The sequence below is a fragment of the Pinus tabuliformis genome, chromosome J (assembly GCF_031772625.1).
Source record: "Pinus tabuliformis cultivar Carrire ecotype Pingquan chromosome J, CPIR1, whole genome shotgun sequence".
Classification (NCBI taxonomy): Eukaryota; Viridiplantae; Streptophyta; class Pinopsida; order Pinales; family Pinaceae; genus Pinus; species Pinus tabuliformis.
In genome coordinates, this window is record NC_142295.1 from 1148622954 (window position 1) to 1148644027 (window position 21074).

Consider the following 21074-nt stretch of genomic DNA (forward strand, 5'->3'; position numbering starts at 1 on the left):
AAAACCTACAAGGGGGAGGCCTTTACAATTATTCTTCTATTATATTTTCATAAAATATTTAGCAAAGAGTACAACGAGCCAATACAAAAATATCTAGGAAAATCACCCAAACAAAATCCAAAGATATGATTCCAGCAATAATATTGGTCAGAGTTAACATTCCCAATCTGCAGTCAACTACAGTCACCTATAAAAATGAAACCCTAAATCCCATCTGCACGGAGGGAGGGTCATGCGTGTGGCTAAAGATTTCTAGCTGTACAGATAGGCCTGGATGTGTTCGATTACAGCTTGAAAAATATTCTGTCAACACTACGCTTGGAACCCAAAAACCATAAACACACATGCAAGCTTTAGACCCTACAATTTCACACCTGTACAAACCAATATCTGAGAGCTACCTTCAGACCTGTGCGAACCAAACCAAAGAATTGATAGAAGAAGAAGATGCTTCATGATTATGTCCAACTGATGGTCACCTGAATTGTATTTATAAGCTTCCAAGGATTCAAATTTCATTTTAGATATGACCTATCCATTTGTGATCAGGTGGGATTCACATAAAAAATACACATTCCCTTGTCCAAGTCAACTGCTTCAAAGGTCAATTTTGGCCCTCTCAAAATGATGAATCTAGTCCAATGATTGGAATTTGTCATTGTGTTCATAAATTAACACTCACTATAAACTAGATAGAAATTCCAACTGCATCATGTAATTATCATAAGTATCTTAGGATCATGTCATGTTCATCCCTACTCATCTTTGCATGCCTCATCCTGTTTCATTTTGAACATTCTTGAATCTAAGGAAGAAGAATTATTACAAGGGAGCTCCAACTACCACCATGACTCATCACCATTAGGGAGACTTAGCTACCACCCAAATTCATCATCATAATCGTCAATAGGGAGCCATAGCTACCAGCCAAAACTAAGGACAATGGGTGAGATCAAACCTATACCAAAGCAAAAGGATCACACTCTATCCCAAAGTCCTTGCGAATATCTGAGATTAACTTACCAGTTGTAAGGATCACACACTACCATATTGTCCCTAATCATCAATCTTAACCCTGAAAAGCTAGATGGTATAACACTTGCATCCAACAACTTAGGTGAGATCCACCTACTGGAAGGGGTAGGGATCACATTTTATCCCAAGTGCCTCATCCCATTAGCTAGGTGGGGAGGTTATCCCATAGAGTGGGTAGGATGCTACATCCTATCGATCAAAGGTCCCTCATCCCCAAGAGCTCATCAACTCCATTCCTAACCCTCAGAGATCAACTACGGGTGGAGAAAATTTCTCAACGTCCTTGGTCAACTCGGACTCTTATTTGAAAGGATCATATCAACCAATCTAAGCTCCTGTTTAAACACCAAGAATTTCCCTTTTAGAAAATCCTTGGTGAGGATATCAATTATCTACTCATCTGTCGAAATGTGAAGGAGTCCTACGGCTCATCTCTACGTCATTTCTTGGATATAATGATATTTTATCTCAATACAGTTGGAATTTTCGTGGAACATAGGACTCTCTAAGAAATGAATCACACTCTTTTTGTCACAATAGATCATTATTGTGTCTAGGACATGCCCAAATATCTCTACAAAGAGCTTCCACAACCAAAATTCTCAACCAATTGCTAGGATGACTACAATATGCTCATCCTCATCCATGCTAAGCGCTATAAAATTATTCTTCCTTCTCATCCATGATATCATGGCTGATACCAAACTAGACAAACATCCAAAAGTACTCTTCCTATCGAAAACACTACCAATCCAATCTGCATCTATATATCCATGTAGTCTAACATCTCTGATGGAATATATTAGTCCAATGTTTATAGCCCCATGTAGATATCTCAATACATGCTTCACAACAACCCAATGTACTTGGTGAGGCTTGGTCAAAAACTGGCTCGAAGTGTTGACTGTGAAGCATATGTCGGGTTGAGTGTTCACAAGAAACATCGAAGAACCAACCAGTTGTCCATACTCATAAGGGTTTTCTAGGACCGATCCGACAACCTCTCCACATAGCTTCATGAAATTTATCTCCATACATGTAGGAAAGGACTTGCATTCTACATGCCAAATCTCTCTAATATTTTCATAACATATTTTCCTTGTGCAAGGAAAATCTTGCCCAATCTTTAACATAATTCTAATACCATGAAATAGTGCATCAAACCAACATCTTTCATCTAAAATTTAGTAGAAAACTCCCTCTTACATTCAAGAATGAGAGGGTCTGCACCTATCAAGAATAAGTCATCAACATATAATACCAAAATCAATGGCATACCTTGGACCACTTTAAAATAGAGGTTGGGGTCAGAATTGCTTCTTGTGAATCCAAGCTTCATCAAGTAACTATGTATGCACGTGTACCATGCTTTAGGGGCTTGCTTCAAGTCATACACTACCTTCTTTAACTTGCAAACATGTGCTTTTTGGTCCTCTACTTCAAATCCTTGTGGCTTCTCAACATACAGGTGTTCTTGTAACATGCCATGAAGGAATGTTGTCCTCATGTCCATCTGACAAAGGGTCCATCCTTGAATTGCATCAAGGGAAAATATCAAACGAATGGTGGTGTATAAATCTATAGGAGCAACTATATCATTGTAATATTCTCCCTCTTTTATGGAGAATCCTCGGGCCACTAACCTTGCCTCATATTTCTCAACACTTCCATCGATTCCATGTTTGATATTAAATAACCATTTTGAAGTTATGAAATATTTCCCCTCCAGCATTAGCACAACATCCCATACATAATTCTTCATAATAGATTTATACTCTTCGACCATAGAATCCTTCCATATTTCTTCTTTCATAGCTTCTTCATAGGTGTAAGTGTTGGCTTGATGGGGCCTAACCTAGGTTCAAAAGTGTTTTAGCCAAACAAATCCCACACTATCAGCCGCTTCGACAAAAATCCATAGAGCCTGGATTGAAGTCTCAACCGAGGTAGTATGGGAGGGTGTTGGAACCAAGTTTTTGCACCCTTGGGATTTCTTGATGTGGATTGGAAGGGTCATGAACCGATCTGCGCACTCGTGCTACTCTGTGCAGCAATCGAGAATTTGTGAAGCTCGAAGATGAGGCGCTTCTTAGATTCTTATTATTAATTAATTTATTATAGATCAGATATAATTCTTAAAGTCTTTAACCTAGAATTCAATAGATATAACCAACACACGCAACCATAAATCTTATAGATATGCATAATATCAGAACATAAGCATAAACATATAGATCTGCAATCAAAGGCACAATAATTTAGAAACACTTATCTTTATTACTCTTATGTTCAGTACAATTAGTTCCACCCTGCGCACTCAGCTACAGGGGTTTGTGCAATAGTTGCAGACTCTACCAGGTCTCTGCGCACTCAGCTATAGAGCCTTCTCTAACTACTACTACCCATGACTCAGGCTCACAGACTCAGAGTGAATATTGCCTTCACAAACCCATAATACTTCAGACCTTAGCCAAGAGCTACCTGTTGTCCTTAAAATCTTACTCTATTTATACCTTCCCATGGTTCGCGGACCATGGACAGGCTAAATTGCTTTCTATTATTTTACATTACTTTTGTGCATACAACCCTTTGACTCGACCCATTACAGTTCGCGCTCCGTGCACTTCACGAAAGTATTACAATATTGTGACCCTAAATTGTGGGCTTTAAGCCCCAAAACCATTACGCGGGGGATTTGCTACCCAACATGCCCCCAACACAATCATTGTGACTCGTCACGAGTCACTCGTTTGTGTGGCAAGACACACTACCAAGGCGTCGCGATTCACCATTCCTACAAGTGATGTACTTTGTTCTGCTGCTCCATCCTTGCCTCCTGCAAAACTCCTCCAAATGCCTGCTCTATTGCCTCTACTAATTCTCTCAACCGATGATGCTCATTCTGCTTTGCTTGGTTAACACAAAGCGGCCTCTCATAGGATTTTAGCTCTAGTTGAGGCACCCAAGGTGTGAATTCTTTTTGCCAAAGTATAAAGTTTCCAATCTCTGGTCCAGTATATGGACTATCTGCTGAAGCTTGTGTTGCATTTTTGCAGGAGCGATGTTGCTGTCTATGAGATCCCAATCTTGAAGGTGTGTCAGAGATGAATTTTTAACTAAAATTCCATCCTTTGTCTCAAGATTAGCCATCTTTACCTTATCTTTCATGAGTCGCCGGCTAGCCCGTGGTTTAGGTAGTGACATCCGGACCTGTTCTGCTTCGCGTCTAAGAGTTTCCGGTACATCCTCTATTGTCGATGCTGAGCTTGGCATGGCATCCGTGGCCATCAATTCCACACTATCTGGGAGGGCCTGCATCTCAGTTGGCCAAATTAAAAACCTTGGGCTTACCCCATGAGCATTGAAATTCAACAGTTCCATACTAACAGGAAGGCACAATAGCTTACTTCTCTAGACACCACAATTTTTTTGATGGATGCCCTACTATGATTTATAGGCTTGTAGAAATTCAAATTCGGTCGTTCCCTCCTTTTCTGGCACATTAATGTTATATCTATGGTAGATTATTCCAGATCTGGCTCATACGGTGTATCTTAATTACCCGCCACCCACTCCTTTTTGTAGTATCTTAGACATCTTATCATATGAGAACAACAGTCACGTCCGTGATTAACCACGTAGTAGCGTGGGTTCGTCTGCGCAACCGCGAAATTTGCAACATACCGATTCTACGCATGCCCCTTTTGTCACGCAACCTCCTAACATACTTTTTACTATCCCGCGCTCTCATTCAACTGTCCAGAGCGATGCGACTATGCTGTGATCAGTTAGTCAAGTAGCTGGCCCTCCCGTGTAGAGCTTCAGGTGGTTGCCATTTACTCTTCTTGGGAAGGGATCTCCATTAAGCTTGCTGAGCTAGACCGCGCCTCCATCTGTGACTTCTTTGACTACATATTGTCCCAACTAATGCATTTGGAGTTTTGCAGGAAATTTCTCGAACTTGCTATTGTATAGTAATATTAGATCATTTTCTTTGAACGTGCACAACATGATATGGCGATCATGCCAAGCTTTTTCTCATTCAATCTGTACCTGTTGATGGAATCCCGCTAGAAACTGTTCCTCTTCAAGTTCTTCCAGTTCTGCGAGCCTCTCTTCCATGGCCCCGTGGTCTACCATGCTTGTCATTACTACTATTAGCAAACTTGGTACAATGTATTCCATTGGCATGACGACTTCCATGCCATAGACTAACCGGAAAGGTGTTTGACCCATTAATTTCTTGCATGTGGTTTGGTATGCCCATAGCACAGCAGGTATGCACAAATCCCAATCATTCCGCTGCACATTACATACTTTGGTTAACGTAGTCTCCAAAATCTTGTTGAAAGCTTTGACAGTCCCATTCACTTGCGGATGGTATGGCATACTTTGCTGATGATATATCTGGAATTCCTTAGTGAGTGCGTTGATAGTGTCATTTAGGAAGTGTGTTCCGCGGTCGTTCATGAGAATTTTCGAGCATCCAAACCACATCAACACATTCTCGAACAAAATTTTTGCAACTGTAGTGGTCGTGCAGTCCTTAACCGGTTGTGATTCTGCCCATCGAGTCAAGTATTTTGTCATGGCGATGATATAGCATGCACCCATCTTTCCTTGAGGTGTGATGGTCCCCACAAATTCAATCACCCATTTTTTGAACGATTGCAGTGTCATCTATGGATTGAGTGGCATTTCGTCCCTTCGCGATGGTTTCCTAGTCCATTGACATACGTCACAGGCCCAACAGTACAATTTTGAGTCTTGAGTTGGCCACCATAGTCCGACGCGAAGAATATTCTATGCTATTGCACAAACCGCATAATGCCCTCCTGTAGCCCCCCATATGCTTCTGCAAGGATCTATCTTTGCTCAAATTTATGTACATATCTTCGTAATATTTCATCACTTCCCATTTTGTAGAGGTGCCCCATGATAACAGTAAAATCTATTGCACGTATCACCAATTCTTTCCTCTGCTGAATTGAATATCCCTAAGGTGCGGTCCCTATGGTTAAGAAGTGTTTTATGTCCTCGAAGTGGCTGTCTACGACACTCACTGCATAGAGTTGTTCATCGGGTAGTTCTTCCTCCAAATTTGTTGGCTCCTCACCATTCTCAATTCACGAGAGGTGATCTGGACCTGTGTTTAGGCATACCAGATTCACAATGACTTCAAAGTCATATTCTTGGAATAGTGGCAATATTTCTAGAGTGCGTATACCATCACCAGTCCCTTGTGCTCAATAGTAGAATAGTTCTTTTCAAACTTAGGTAGTTGCTGGCTTGCGAATGAAATTGAGTGATTGACGACTTCCACACCTTCTTGCATAAGTACAACACTCGGCACAATACACAACACATCAACATGTACATGAAATTCGATGTCCCATTTTGGAAAGACCAGAATGGGAGCGGGTGCCACTTTTTCCTTGAGACCATCCAGACTCTTCTTACATTCCTCATTCCAACAATATGTAGCATCCCTTTTCAACAACTATTCCATTGGTGCCATGATTTGTACATAGCTCTTAATGAACGTTCGGCAATACCCAGTGTGTCCCAATGTGGCATGCATTTGTTTAACACTTTCTGGCACCTCTAGATTGAGTATGACAACAACCTTCGCAGGATCCACCATCAGGCCTTACCGGCAGACCACATGACTGAGTAGGTTTCCAAAGGGGATGAGGAAAGTGAATTTCTTAAGATTCAGCACAATCTGGTGTCATCGACACATATCCAACATCAACTGTAAACTAACAATGTGTTTCTTGACTAGCCCAAATACAGTCCAATCGTCAAAATAAACTTCCAAAAACTTATGGATGAATTCCTTGAACGCAACCACTACTACGCGTGAAAATATCGTTGCTGCATTCTTCAATCCAAAGGGCATAATATTGTACTGGAAACATCCCCATTCGGTCACAGAGGTTGTCTTGCTTCTATCTTCCGATGCGATCTCGATCTGATGGTACCCTGAGAACCCATCCATGAATGAGTAGGGTTCCTACCCACCAACATTCTCCAAGACTTCATTTTTGAATGGTGTCAGGAAAGGGTCATGGACACAAGCATCATTCAGCTTTCGGAGGTCCATGTAGATTCAGATTTCGCCCTTTCATTTTTTCTCCTGCACTATCATAGGACTCACCCAGTCAGATTCTTCCACTGGTTCAATAATTCTTGTTTCCATCATTTTGTCCAATTATTCATGGACCTTTTCCTTATACTTTGGATTCAGGCAGTAAGAATGCTGCTTAACAAGCTTCGCGTCGAGTTTCAGAGTTATCTTCATCACTCCTAGGCCGTCGAGGATCCCTTAACTTCGTGACTTTGGTCGGGAATAAGTCTTCATATTCTCGAAGTAACTTGGTGACCTCATCCACTGTGGCATCACCCCCATACTCTCCCAGCATCGCGAGCTTCGGCTCCTCATCTGTACCAATATTTACCTGCTTCATTTTAAAGGGTGCTGTGATGTCAAGGTCCTCGATTGATGGTCTGCAAACCTCGCGACTCCCCTATGTTTCTGGAATATTTTTGTTTTTGGGGTCATCATCATCATCCTCTACTTGCACATTGTAACATTCTAGGGCCTGGCTTAACTGATGTGGCCATACTGGTTGCACTATTTCTTCTGGTTCCTGAGGTATTTTGAAAATGACAGCTTTCAGCGCAACATCAACAGTATCCATCCATTGGTCCTTAAATAAGAATGTTAATAAAACTCCTTCATGCAAGATATCCCATTCGCCTATACCATGTCAGAGTTCTATCTCAGTATACCAGTTCCTTGGGATGACATCCATGGTATGGTAAAATAAGTGTACCCACTCTAGCTGGGGTTCTTCTCCATAGGCTTTGGTCCATTTTTTGAGGTATATGTGTGGGTCATCATGTCCATCATATTTCTCGGTTATTCATAGTTTTGGCTTCCCAAACCTTATCTGCATCATCCTTCTACAACCGCGCCAGTTTTCAAAGGTTCCTTCATGTGTTCCCCACCAATGTGCAGGCATTGCACGCACCACCCACTTCAATGCATCGAACCTCTAGTGCTCTGGTACTGCGTCTTCAAACTTGTTTAGGAATTCATCCACCACTGTCAACCCATCATACATCGGTAGACCTCGATCCTGAGCTGTTACGCAATGCAGTGACTTAGTCATCATATTACAGTTTACCATTGTTACTTGGCTCAACCAGTTGTGCTAGTGTTCGTCTTCTTCATATGAATCCGAGGTGCAGGAATCTATGCGCTCCCACGATATTCACCCCTCTGCACTCAGATTTACCTAGTCCCGATTTCGCGCAGTTATTTTGTAGATATAATCCAATTCATCCTCACTTCCATCGTCGTGTACAGGTTCAGTGTACCGCACTCCTTTGGTTGGATTGAACGGAATAACTCTGCAGAGGGACTTTTTCTCAAATATCATCTTCTACTTCTTCAAGTTGATGACTCCATTCATTTATGTGGCCCAGTCTATTCCTAGCAACGAAGGGTAAGGGTTTTTGTCATCCACAATTTTTATTACCTCAAAATCCATTTGTGTGCTCGTGCCTTCTATATCAATTGTTACTCCTTGCAATCTCCCCATGGGCAAGATCTTTTGTTGGTTCACCATCCGTAGTTGAATAGGAGACCACTGTAATGTAGGCCTACCCATGCATTCCCATGTCTGTTTAGGTAGCACTTTTGCATCCGAACCCATGTCCAGGATGACCTTATCCATTTCAAAGTCGCCAATGTACACTGTCAATCACATTTCCCGCCCAGTGCGCAAAGCATGCCTTCCGAGTTTGCAGACCACACGTGGTTCACCTGTCCCTGCCACCTGGTTATTAGCTCTTATAATCCCTGAACTACCTTATTGTCACGTAGCAGCTTTATACATGTCTCTAAAAAGGTAGTTAGCATTGAGGGATCCACTTCCGGCTTGGGTTGATCCTTACTACCTGGAGTAGAGACCTCCGTGAATCTCTTCTTAGCTTCAATAAACATTTCCTTCGCGTGTTCCAAGTCGAACTCAAGTTGCTTTGTAGGGGCCTTGCACACCTATGTATTTTCTTGAGGTTGTTTCCCTTTATCTTCCCCTATGGCTATGCCACTTCTGAGCATCATGTTCATGTTGGGGTCTTATTTGCATGGTTCAGACCTCATCATTTGGACGTTCTACATTGGCGTAGGTTGTGCTACCCTTTTCTCGCATATCCGCGCTATCATCATGGGACAATCTATCATTTTGTGATCGAACTTCTCATAGTATGAGCACGATATCCTAGTTGGGTTGGTACAGTTACGCGCGTAGTGCCTAGGTCCTCCATAATTGTAGCAGATTAACTGCCCACGGCCTCATCCAGGTCCCCTTCCTCCTCGTCCTCATCCTCGGCCCTGGAACCCACCATGTGCTATTATTGTGGCTGAATCCTAACCTTGCGCCTCATTCTGCATCCTGTAGGTAGGCGTTTGATCCATCAACAGTTCATAACTTCGACAGTCTCATTCATCGTGGCCCACCAATGTACAAAAGTTGCAAAATAGCTGCTCGGGGGTATGTGTAAACATCTGTAATAGATGACAGTTATCCATTGTGTTCTTTCCTCCCACCTGACAGATCGTGCACCAAAGAGTAGGAACTGCACTTAGTCCTACCTGCACCTCTGCTCTCAATGACATTGGCCCTCCCCCTACCAAATAGTTTGCGAATGCCAGACAATGATCCTTATCGTGGCCCTTGCTTTTACATTTTATGCACCAAACTTCTTCTTTTGCTTCTGGCTGGGTCGCCCTATACTGTTTCAAGCTCTTCATCTCTAAGCATAGTTCTTGTAGTTGCACATGGATTTGCTAAACTCCCAACCCTAGATCTTGTATTGGAGTTTCATGCAACCTCATCCCTATCTCTAATGCTTCAACCTGAGTTGAGATCTTCTACTGTGACACCGTCATCCTTAGATGTGGTGTCAAAGATGCCACAAACCACACGCGATGTTGCGCATCCGTCAGCGTCATGTTAGCTTCACGAATTGTGATCTTCAATCGCTGATCCAGATCCCATGCTGTCTTGCCTAGAAGCATCACAATTTCCTTAAATCTTATGATTGACTGAGTTTCTGATTTCTGATGGCCAAACTCTTTGTTCAATGCATCCTAGATCTCTGCTACTCTGGCATTGGGATGATCGCGAGAGTGCTTAATATACCACATAAATGCGCGATCCTACAGTGCAATAACCAAAGTAGCCATTTTAATGTTATCATCCATAACACCTTGGGCTTCCCATACTGCCTTTACCACAAACCAGAACTAATCTAGTTCCTCATTTCCTATGCCTCTAAACATGGGCAACTTGATCGCACTCACCATTCCAACCCTTGAAGGTGGAGGAGGAGGGGTGGGTGAAGAAGGGGTTGATATAGATGAAATGGGCGATGGCATTGATGGAGGTGGTAACTATGGAATGCGTTGCTTTATCAACCATACCGTGCTTCTTGGAGAGAACCCTGCGAGCTCCTCCTCTCTTTCTCACGAAATTGAAATCAGGGGACTGTTCTCTAGCCCTTCGATCCCTTGGTAGCCTCTTTTACTCTGCGTTACTCGAGACATCAATGGATCCGCATAACCCATTTTTCACATAACAGCATTTTAGTCCAGGTATTCAATGATTTGATGTACTTACCCCGCGTTCCCTTGAGAAAACGTCTTTCCACTTTGCTGTAACTCATGGTTGTATCTATTGTGGACTCAGTGATAAACCCTTCTATTATCCGATCCAGCCAATGATCTACTGCCCGTGCGATTTTATCTTCTGATGCCTCTAGCTTGCATACCAACTCTGGAGTCCACACTATAGGCTGATCAAACTTGCACCTTCCCTAGCCATCTATTAGCCTCATGATCCACTCATATAGTTCTGACGAGAAAGACGCGAAGAATATCTCGTGGATTTTTGTGTATATGTAGCGATCCTACCACCTTTCCTCAGATATCTATGGGGTTTTGTTTTCCTGCACCATGAACTCATAAATCCTCTGATCCAACCAATCTTCAATCTCTTTCTCTGTAGGGTTCCAGTGTTCCGACATCAAACATCGCTTAGGCAGATCCTGCTCCTGGCAACAGAACCATTTTTTCACTTGATGGGGCCTAAGCTAGGTTCAGAAGTGTTTTAGCCAAATAAATCCCACACTACTAGCCCTTTCAGCAACAATTTGCAGAGCCTGGACAAAAGTCTCACCGAGGTAGTATGGGAGGGTGCTGGAACTAGGTTTCCACACCCTTGGGATGTCTTGATGTGGACTGGAAGGGTCGTGAACTGATCTGTGCACTCGCACTACTCTGCACAACCATAAATCTTACAGATATGCATAAAATTAGAACATAAGCATAAACATATAGATCCGCAATAAAAGGCACAATAATTCAGAAACACTTATCTTTAGTAGTCTTCTGTTTAGTACAATCAATTCCACCCTACGCACTCAATTACAAGGTTATGCACACATAGTTGCGGACTCTATCAGGACTCTACGAACTCAGCGACAGAGCCTTCTCTAACTACTACTACCCACGACTCAGACTCACAGACTTGGAGCGAATATTGCCTTCACAAACCATTATACATCAGACCTTAGCCAAGAGCTACCTTCTATCCTTAAAACCTTACTCTATTTATACCTTGGTCCGCGGACCATGCGCAGGCCGACTTGCTTTCTATTATTTTACATTATTTTTAGGTGGACAACCCTTTGACTCAACCCATTACAGTTTGCGCTCTGCACACTTTGTGGAACTTTTACAATATTGTTACCCTAAATTGTGGGCTTTAAGCCCCAAAACCATTACACGAGGGATCCGCTACCCAAAAATGAGGCTCAACTTGAATTGAATTGATCAAAGCTACAACATATACCTAGTACGTGAATGCATTCTTTCTTTCTCTAAATGACCTTCTAGCAACAATGAGTCTATCGCCATCCTGTAATGTGTCATGGAGACAAAGTGGCCTCTTCTTGGTAGGGGGATCACTTGGAGTAGTATCCAAGGGGTCCATACGCTCCATGGGATCATCAACCATGTCTTTCTCAGATTTGGGCACAGATGAACCTTCTAAAATATCCTTATCATCATTCTTTTTTCTAGGAGGAGGAGGAAGGTCCTTTTCCTTTCTAAGGGTGATATATTCATCGAATATTTCATCCCTGATAAATTCAACCTTCCTTTGACTAGGAATGCATATTCTAGTTATTATTAATTTTTTGGAAAAACCTATGAAGATTTTTTCTGAAGTAAATGTTTCCGAGTGTTACTACATTTCAAACCATCATCTCGGGTCATAGAGCTTGTTATTTTTTAAATTTCTATGGCTTATCTAATTCTTATTTTTAACTAATGTTCTTCATTTTGGATAAGTTTAGAATTTTCCATGGAAATGTAATGAGAGGGGGAGCATGCATGTTATCCCAAGGCATATTTTGAAGCTTTATTTCTCAATATGTCTGAAGCATTCTCTTTGATTCTAATGTTAACCAATCTATTAGTTTCTCATATGTATTTTTTTCCGCAAGAACAAGGGACAATGAAAACACCATTATGTTGATTAGGGTACACTTGGTATTTTACAAAGTCAGTTAATTTTCTAATAGTGCTTGGAGGAGTGAAACCATACATGATATTTATTTTTTTATAATTTTAGATATTTTTTCTATGGTTACTTTTATGAAAGCCACGATGATTCTAAGGAAGCCAAAATATATTCTCGATTTTTTTTTTTTTTAATTTAGGGCTTGATCGATAATTTTGTTAGTGATGTTTCTATGATAACCCTTATCTTTAAAGACATTGTAAAGATGGTAAATTTCATGGTTTAAATGTTCACGATCATAAATTTTGTTTCTCTAGTGGATAGGGCTTTGATGATGCCAAATTTTGTTTAGTATGGTGATGCAATTGTACATGCAGATATCCATCAGCATGAGTTTCCTTTCTAAAGACTTATTAGCCTAGTTTTCCATTTTTCTTGGTTAGGAGGAGGTCAAGGAAAGGAAATTTCTTTTATTTCTCAATTTAAATAGTGAATTTAATGTGTTCTAAGAGGAAATTGATGTGAGATATAAATTCATCAAGTTCATCTTTTCCATGCCTCTATTTTACGAATATGTTGTTGGCATATATTTTCCATTCTTCTGGTGTGAACGGAAATGAGCTAAGTGCCTTTCGTTCAAAGTGTTTCATATAAATGTTGGACACTATTAGTGATATTAGTGATCCCAAAACTACACCATGTGTTTTCTCATGGACTTTTCATTTAAAACAAAAATAATACAAATTTAGACAAATTTTAAATAATTCTTTAGTTTCATTGTCAATCATGTTTCTCATAACATCAATAGCTTCATCCACAAGGACCATAGTGTAGAGTGATACTATGTCAAAGGTGACAAATATGTCATTATAATTTACTTCTAAGTTTTTTATCCATTCAACAAAGGATGCATAATATTTTACATGTGGCTAGTTTTTTCTTGATAATGGGCGCAATTTGTTAGCAAGATATTGAGCTATGAGATAAGTGCATGATCCTATGGTGTTCAGTATAGGTCTCAGTGAGATGATAGATTTATGTATCATAGGAGCTCCATATATTCTAGGGATAATTGAGGAGGTTGGAGTAATTTTATTCTTTGTGATAATTGAGGAGGTTGGAGTAATTTTATTCTTTGTGATAGTATCCATAGACGACTCTTTGATTTTTTTGATGACATTCCGAACAATTTTCTTACTAGGACATTTGTTAATAATTTTATAACATCTGCTATTGTTTAAGTGATCATACATTTTTTCATCATAATCCTTTCCATTCATTATTTTAATGGCATTGCCGTTAATTGATTTTAAAATAACTATTTTTTTTTTTTATTTCCTAGGTCTTTTACTGTTGTAAGTTCATTTTTGGATAAATTGCTAGCATGAGGTTTGGCGTTTCTGAGGATTCTTGAAACATCTAGTCTAACTTCCTTTTATTTAATAGAATATAAGACCTTGATTACCACTTCAACTTTACTGATTACTTCTTCAACGAGTATTTTGTTGGGGGATATAACAAAAATCAAACTTTTTGAAGTAGGGATTCAAATGCATTCTCTAATTCAAGGTCAAAAAGGATAATGAAAGCGGAATTTTAGGGTTCTTATTTACTATATTGTGAGATGATATTGTAATTGGCATTTTAATTTTTTTTATGAATTGAGATTCCTTTATTACAAATGTAGTTATTTATTAATTTTTCTTTTTTATTCTGTGAAGATATTTCTGTATTCCAATTGGATGAATCATTTATTAATTTTTTCTGACAGGATGAATAATTTTAAGTGAGATAATGCACTTCATATTTTTGAGTGGGATGGAGTGTTTATTATGGTTGAATTCTAAGGATAGTTCTTGTTGTGATGTAGAATTTTTAAGTGACGATCTCACCAAATCTTCGAGTGGGATGGAATGCTTATTGCACTATAATTTTGAGGAGCCTTCTTGCTATGTGGAACCTAACTGCACGTTGTCTTTTCTATTACAGAAAGTTCTATTTTGAGGAGTGTCTACGAAAATATCTTGATTGTTGATTTCTGTTGTGATAAAGTCAAGGTGTGACATAATTGTAGAGCAAGGTTCGGTAGGTTTAGATTTATCTTGGGCAAAGACTAAATTATTTATTTTCTTATCTTTCTTTTTTAGTCTGATTCAAGCCAATGCTCAGATTTGGTGTAGCTTACTGCATCCATAGATAGTCATAATTGGTGTAGCTGACTACATCCATAGATAGTCATAAATAAAATTGAAGAGAAGATGCTAATTTAAGATGTAATTTTAGCAATGTTTGAGAAATTTTAATTAACCAAAATATTGTGGGTTTTATTTCAGTTTTAACTAGGGTTTCGCTAAGTTTATTGAAGATAGGTATGTTACAGTCGTGTCTGAAAGGTTGGTTAACTTTGGAGAATTTTGGTATGATGTTTTTCTCCTTTTAGTGCTTTAAAAATGATATATTTGATATGTATTTAGCTCTTAATAAACAAAAATTCTCAAATTCTATTGCATTTTCCATTATATCCCTTCTATTGTGGGATTTGTTAATTTGAAATAATGATTCCATATAGGTGAATTTAATTGATATATTTTTTTTCGGAAAACAATTGTGAATATTTTTCCTATAAAACGCAACATTTTGGACTTTCAAAGTTTTTTGAAGATGAATCACTTTGAAAGTCAGAAACAATGGTTTTTATAGAAAAACTCTTCATAAGTTTTCCAAAAAAAAAATGAAATCAATTAAATTCAATTGTATGGAATCATTATTTCAAATTATCAAATCCAACTATGGAAGGGATATCATGAACAATGTGTTGGAATTGTGATGCATGTGTTGTCCATGATGGAAACTCACCTATAAGAGAATAAGTATATAGTAACTATATTAATCCACAGGTCAGTTTAGAGGTGACATAGTGATGGAACAAAATAACAGAATGATGGTACAAAGGTCTACATATCAGAATCAAAAGTTTTATAAACATGAATATTTGAAGATCTATATGTAGGTTCATCAAGGCCAAGTCACATATACACGCAAATACAAAGAAACAAATTCGTGTACATGCTGGCACAATAATTTAAGACTAAGGGTCCTTACCATGGTATTAGCCCACAATATTGACCGCAGTAACGGACACTTGATCCCATTCAGAATTACCATCATCACTAGTGTAGTTTTCAACCCATTTTTGGGTATGGAATCCCCCCACGACATGTTTTGGGGTTCAAAGCCCAAGTTTTGAGTTGATATCATTGTAAAGCTCTGCGAATTGTGGGCACAAAATGTATGTTAGATTCATAGGGTTGTCTGCCCTAGTTTTGAATGTAAGGTCAGCCTACCCATGGTCTACGGACCATGGGATTGTATAAATAGAGTGAGGCTCTAAGTTCTAAAGAGACAAGAAAGGAATGGAATCTAATAGATAGCAAAGTAGAAGAAAAAAGCAAGTGTAAAGTGTGTCTTGGGTCATAGTGTAGGAGAAGGCTCTATAGCTGAGTATGCATAAACCTAGTTATCTGCAGCTGAGTGCGTGGAACCCTGCAGCTGAGTGTGTAGGGCAAAGTCAAGTCTGTAAACGAAGGAAGATAATAATAAAGAGAAGTTTTATCTTAAATCCATGTATCTATTCTTGGGTTATTGTTTGCTGATATGAAATGCAATTATATTGTTTCTTTACTGCGCGCACTAGTATGAATTGTGAATACTGTTAAGTATAACAGAAAGCACACAGATAGGCTAAGTTAATCAACTAATATCGGATTACAGGTAAGGACATGGGTAATAACACTGTTCGGCCCCTGAGTAGGGTTGTGCGAATGTAGCACCTCATGCTCCGAGGAATGGGTAAGTGTGTGTAGCAACATGCACGCAGCATCGAACTACAGACCACTTGAACTCATCAGACATCTCCACGGTGTGGAAACCTAGTTCTAGCACCCTCCCATACTACTTCGCGTGAGAGTTCAATCCATGCTCCGTGGAATGTTGCTGAAAGGGCGAGTAGTACCGAGATTTGTTTGGCTAAATCACATTTGAACCTGGGTCAAGCCCTAACAAGCCAACAAATGGTTCCATTGTCGGGACCAGGATCTGCATAAGGGATGTCTAATATCGTGTCCCTAGAATCCGATGAAAAAAGAAATTGAAGGGTGGTTGGAAAGAAAGATTCACGAGTTCGCGGCACAGGAAAATAGGAATCCATGAGTATCAAAGGAACGGTGGTTAGAGTGCTACTTATATACATAAATCCACAAAATTTTCTTTGCATCCTTTCCCTCTGAGTTGTATGAGTGGATCGGCAAGCTAGTAGACAATCAAGGAAGGTGTAGGCTCAACAAATCGATTGTGTAGACTCCATAACTGGTTTGCTGACTAGAAGCATCGGAACATAAGATCGCACGTGCTATGGACCATTGGCGTGATCAAATTATAGGAGGGCTTATCACCGAATTCGTGGTAGACACTTCAATCAGCTACAACGAGGTAGAACGACGCTTCCTCAAAGGACCGCAAGGTAAGTACATTAAATCTTTGAACACTTGGATTAAAATGCTATTGTGTGAAAAGCGGGTTATGCGAATAAATTGATGTTTGGGGCTACACAGAGTGGGAGGATCTATAGAAACGACGGTAGCACCGAAATAGAAAATAGCCCTTTGATTTCACCTCGGTGAGAAAGCGAGGAAGAACTTGTGAAAGTTTCACCAAGAAGTGCGATCAGTCTGAAAAGGCAACGAATTCTGAGCATACCACCTCCACCTACACAACCACTGGTTTCACCATCTTCACCCCCACCTCTGCCCACACCACCTCCGCCACCAGCATAGTTCAATATGGTAAGCGCGATAAAATTGCCGATGTTCAAAGGACTAGGGAATGAGGATCCGGACCAATTTTGGTTGGTAGTAAAAGCTGTATGGGAAGCACAAGGAGCCATGGGTGATAATATAAAGAAGGCAACGCTGGTAACTGCATTTCAGGATCGCACACTAACATGGTACATTAAAAATTCTAATGTCCATCCAAATGCATGGATCATAGACCATCATCTCGGGCCATAGAGCTTGTTATTTTTTCAATTTCTATGGCTTATTTAATTCTTATTTTTAACTAATGTTCTTCATTTTGGATAAGTTTAGAAATTTTCCATGGAAATGTAATGACAGGGGGAGCATGCATGCTATCCCAAGGCATATTTTGAAGCTTTATTTCTCAATATGTCTGAAGCATTCTCTTTGATTCTAATGTTAACCAATCTGTTAATTTCTCATATGTATTTTTTTCCGCAAGAACAAGGGACAATGAAAACACCATTATGTTGATTAGGGTACACTTGGTATTTTAAAAAGTCAGATAATTTTCTAATAGTGCGTGGAGGAGTGAAACCATACACGATATTTATTTTTTTATAACTTTAGATATTTTTTCTATGGTTACTTTTATGAAAGCAATGATGATTCTAAGGAAGCCAAAATATATTTTCGAATTTTTATTTTATTTAGGGCTTGATGGATAATTTTGTTAGTGATGTTTCTATGATAACCCTTATCTTTAAAGACATTTTAAAGATGGTAAAGTTCATGGTTTAAATGTTCACGATCATAAATTTTGTTTCTCTAGTGGATAGGGCTTTGATGATGCCAAATTTTGTTTAGTATGGTGATGCAAATGTACATGCAAATATCTATCAGCGTGAGTTTCCTTTCTAAAGACTTATTAGCCTAGTTTTCCACTTTTCATGGTTAGGAGGCGGTCAAGGAAAGGAAATTTCTTTTCTTTCTCAATTTAAATAGTGAATTTAATGTGTTCTAAGAGGAAATTGATGTGAGATATAAATTCATCAAGTTCATCTTTTCCATGGCTCTATTTTATGAATATGTTGTTCGCATATATTTTCCCTTCTTCTGGTGTGAATGGAAATGAGCTAAGTGCTTTTCGTTCAAATTGTTTGATATAAATGTTGGCCACTATTAGCGATATTAGTGATCCAAAAACTACACCATGTGTTTTCTCATGTAGTTTTGCTTTAAAACAAAAATAATACAAATTTATACAAATTTTTAATAATTCTTTAGTTTCATTGTCAATCATGTTTCTTATAACATCAATAGCTTCATCCACGAGGACCATAGTGTAGAGTGATACTATGTCAAAGCTAACAAATATGTCATTATCATTTACTTCTATGTTTTTTATCCATTCAACAAAGGGTGCATAATATTTTACATGTGGCCAGTTTTTTTCCTAATAATGGGCGTACTTTGTTAGCAAGAAATTGAGCTACGAGATAAGTTTGAGATCCTATGGTGTTCACTATAAGTCTCAATGAGATGACAGATTTATGTATAATAGGAGCTCCATGTATTCTAGGGATAATTGATGAGGTTGGAGTAATTTTATTCTTTGTGATAGTATCCATAGACGATTCTTTGATTGTTTTGATGACATTGTGAACAATTTTCTTACTACGATATTTGTCAATAATTTTATAAGATCTGCTATTTTTTAAGTGATCATACATTTTTTCATCATAATCCTTTCCATTAATTATTATAATGGCATTTCCCTTAACTGATTTTAAAATAACTATTTATTTTTTAGGTCCTTTAATGTTGTAAGTTCATTTTGGATAAATTGCTAGCAGGTTTGGCGTTCTGAGGATTCTTGAAAGATCTAGTCTAGTTTCTTTTTATTTAATAGAGTATAAGCCCTTGATTACCACTTCAAATTTACTGATTACTTCTTCAACGAGTATTTTGTTGGGGGATATAACAAAATTCAAACTTTTTGAAGTAGGGATTCAAATGCATTCTCTAATTCAAGGTCAAAAAGGCTAATGAAAGCAGATTTTTAGGGTTCTTATTTACTATATTGTGAGATGATATTGTAATTGGCATTTTAATTTTTTTTACGAATTGAGATTCCTTTATTAAAAATGTAGTTATTTATTAATTTTTCTTTTTTATTCTGTGAAGATATTTCTTTATTCCAATTGGATGAATCATTTATCAATTTTTTCTGACAGGATGAAGAATTTTAAGTGAGATAATGCACTTCATATTTTTGAGTGCGATGGAGTGTTTATTATGTTTGAATTCTAAGGATATTTCTTGTTGTGATGTAGAATTTTTAAGTGACGATCTCACCAAATTTTCGAGTGGGATGGAATGCTTATTGCACTATAAATTTGAGGAGCCTTCTTGTTATCTGGAACCTAACTGCACGTTGTCTTTTCTATTATGGAAAGTTTTGTTGTGAGGAGTGTCTAAGAACATATCTTGATTGTTGATTTATGTTGTGATAAAGTCAAGGTGTGACATAATTGTAGAGCAAGGTTCGATAGGTTTAGATTTATCTTGGGCAGAGACCAAATTATTTATTTTCTTATCTTTCTTTTTTTAGTCTGATTCAAGCCAATGATCAGACTTGGTGTAGCTGACTGCATCCATAGATAGTCATAAATAAAATTGAAGAGAAGATGCTAATTTAAGATGTAATTTTAGCAATTTTTGAGAAATTCTAATTAACCAAAATATTGTGGGTTTTATTTCACTTTTAACTAGGGTTTCACTGAGTTTATTGAAGATAGGTATGTTACAGCCCTGTCTGAGAGGTTGGTTAACTTTGGAGAATTTTGGTATGATGTTTTTCTCCTTGTAGTGCTTTAAAAATGATATATTTGATATGTATTTATCTCTTAATAAACAAAAATTCTCAAATTCTATTGCATTTTCCAGTATATCCCTTCTATTGTGGGATTTGCTAATTTGAAATAATGATTCCATATAGGTGAATTTAATTGATATATTTGTTTTTGGAAAACAATTGTGAATATTTTTTCTATAAAACCCAACATTTTGGACTTTCAAAGTTTTTTGAAGATGAATCACTTTGAAAGTCTGAAACATTGGTTTTTATAGAAAAACTCTTCACAAGTTTTCCAAAAAAAATGAAATCAATTAAACTCACTTGTATGGAATGATTATTTCAAATTATCGAATCCAACTATGGAAGGGATATCATGAACAATGTGTTGGAATTATGATGCATGTGTTGTCCATGATGGAAACTCACCTATAAGAGAATAAGTATATAGTAACTAGATTAATCCACAGGTTGGTTCAGAGGTGACATAGTGATGGAAAAAAATAATTGAATGATGGGACAAAGGTTTACATATCAGAATCAGAAGTCTTATAAACATGAATATTTGAAGATCTATATGCAGGTTCATCAAGGCCAAGTCACATATACACACAGATACAAAGAAACAAATTCGTGTACATGCTGGCACACTAATTTAAGACTAAGGGTCCTTACCATGGTATTAGCCCATAATATTGACTGCAATAACGGTTACTTGATCCCGTTCAGAATTACCATCATCACTAGCGTAGTTTTCAACCCATTTTTGGGCATGGAATCCCCCCACGGCAT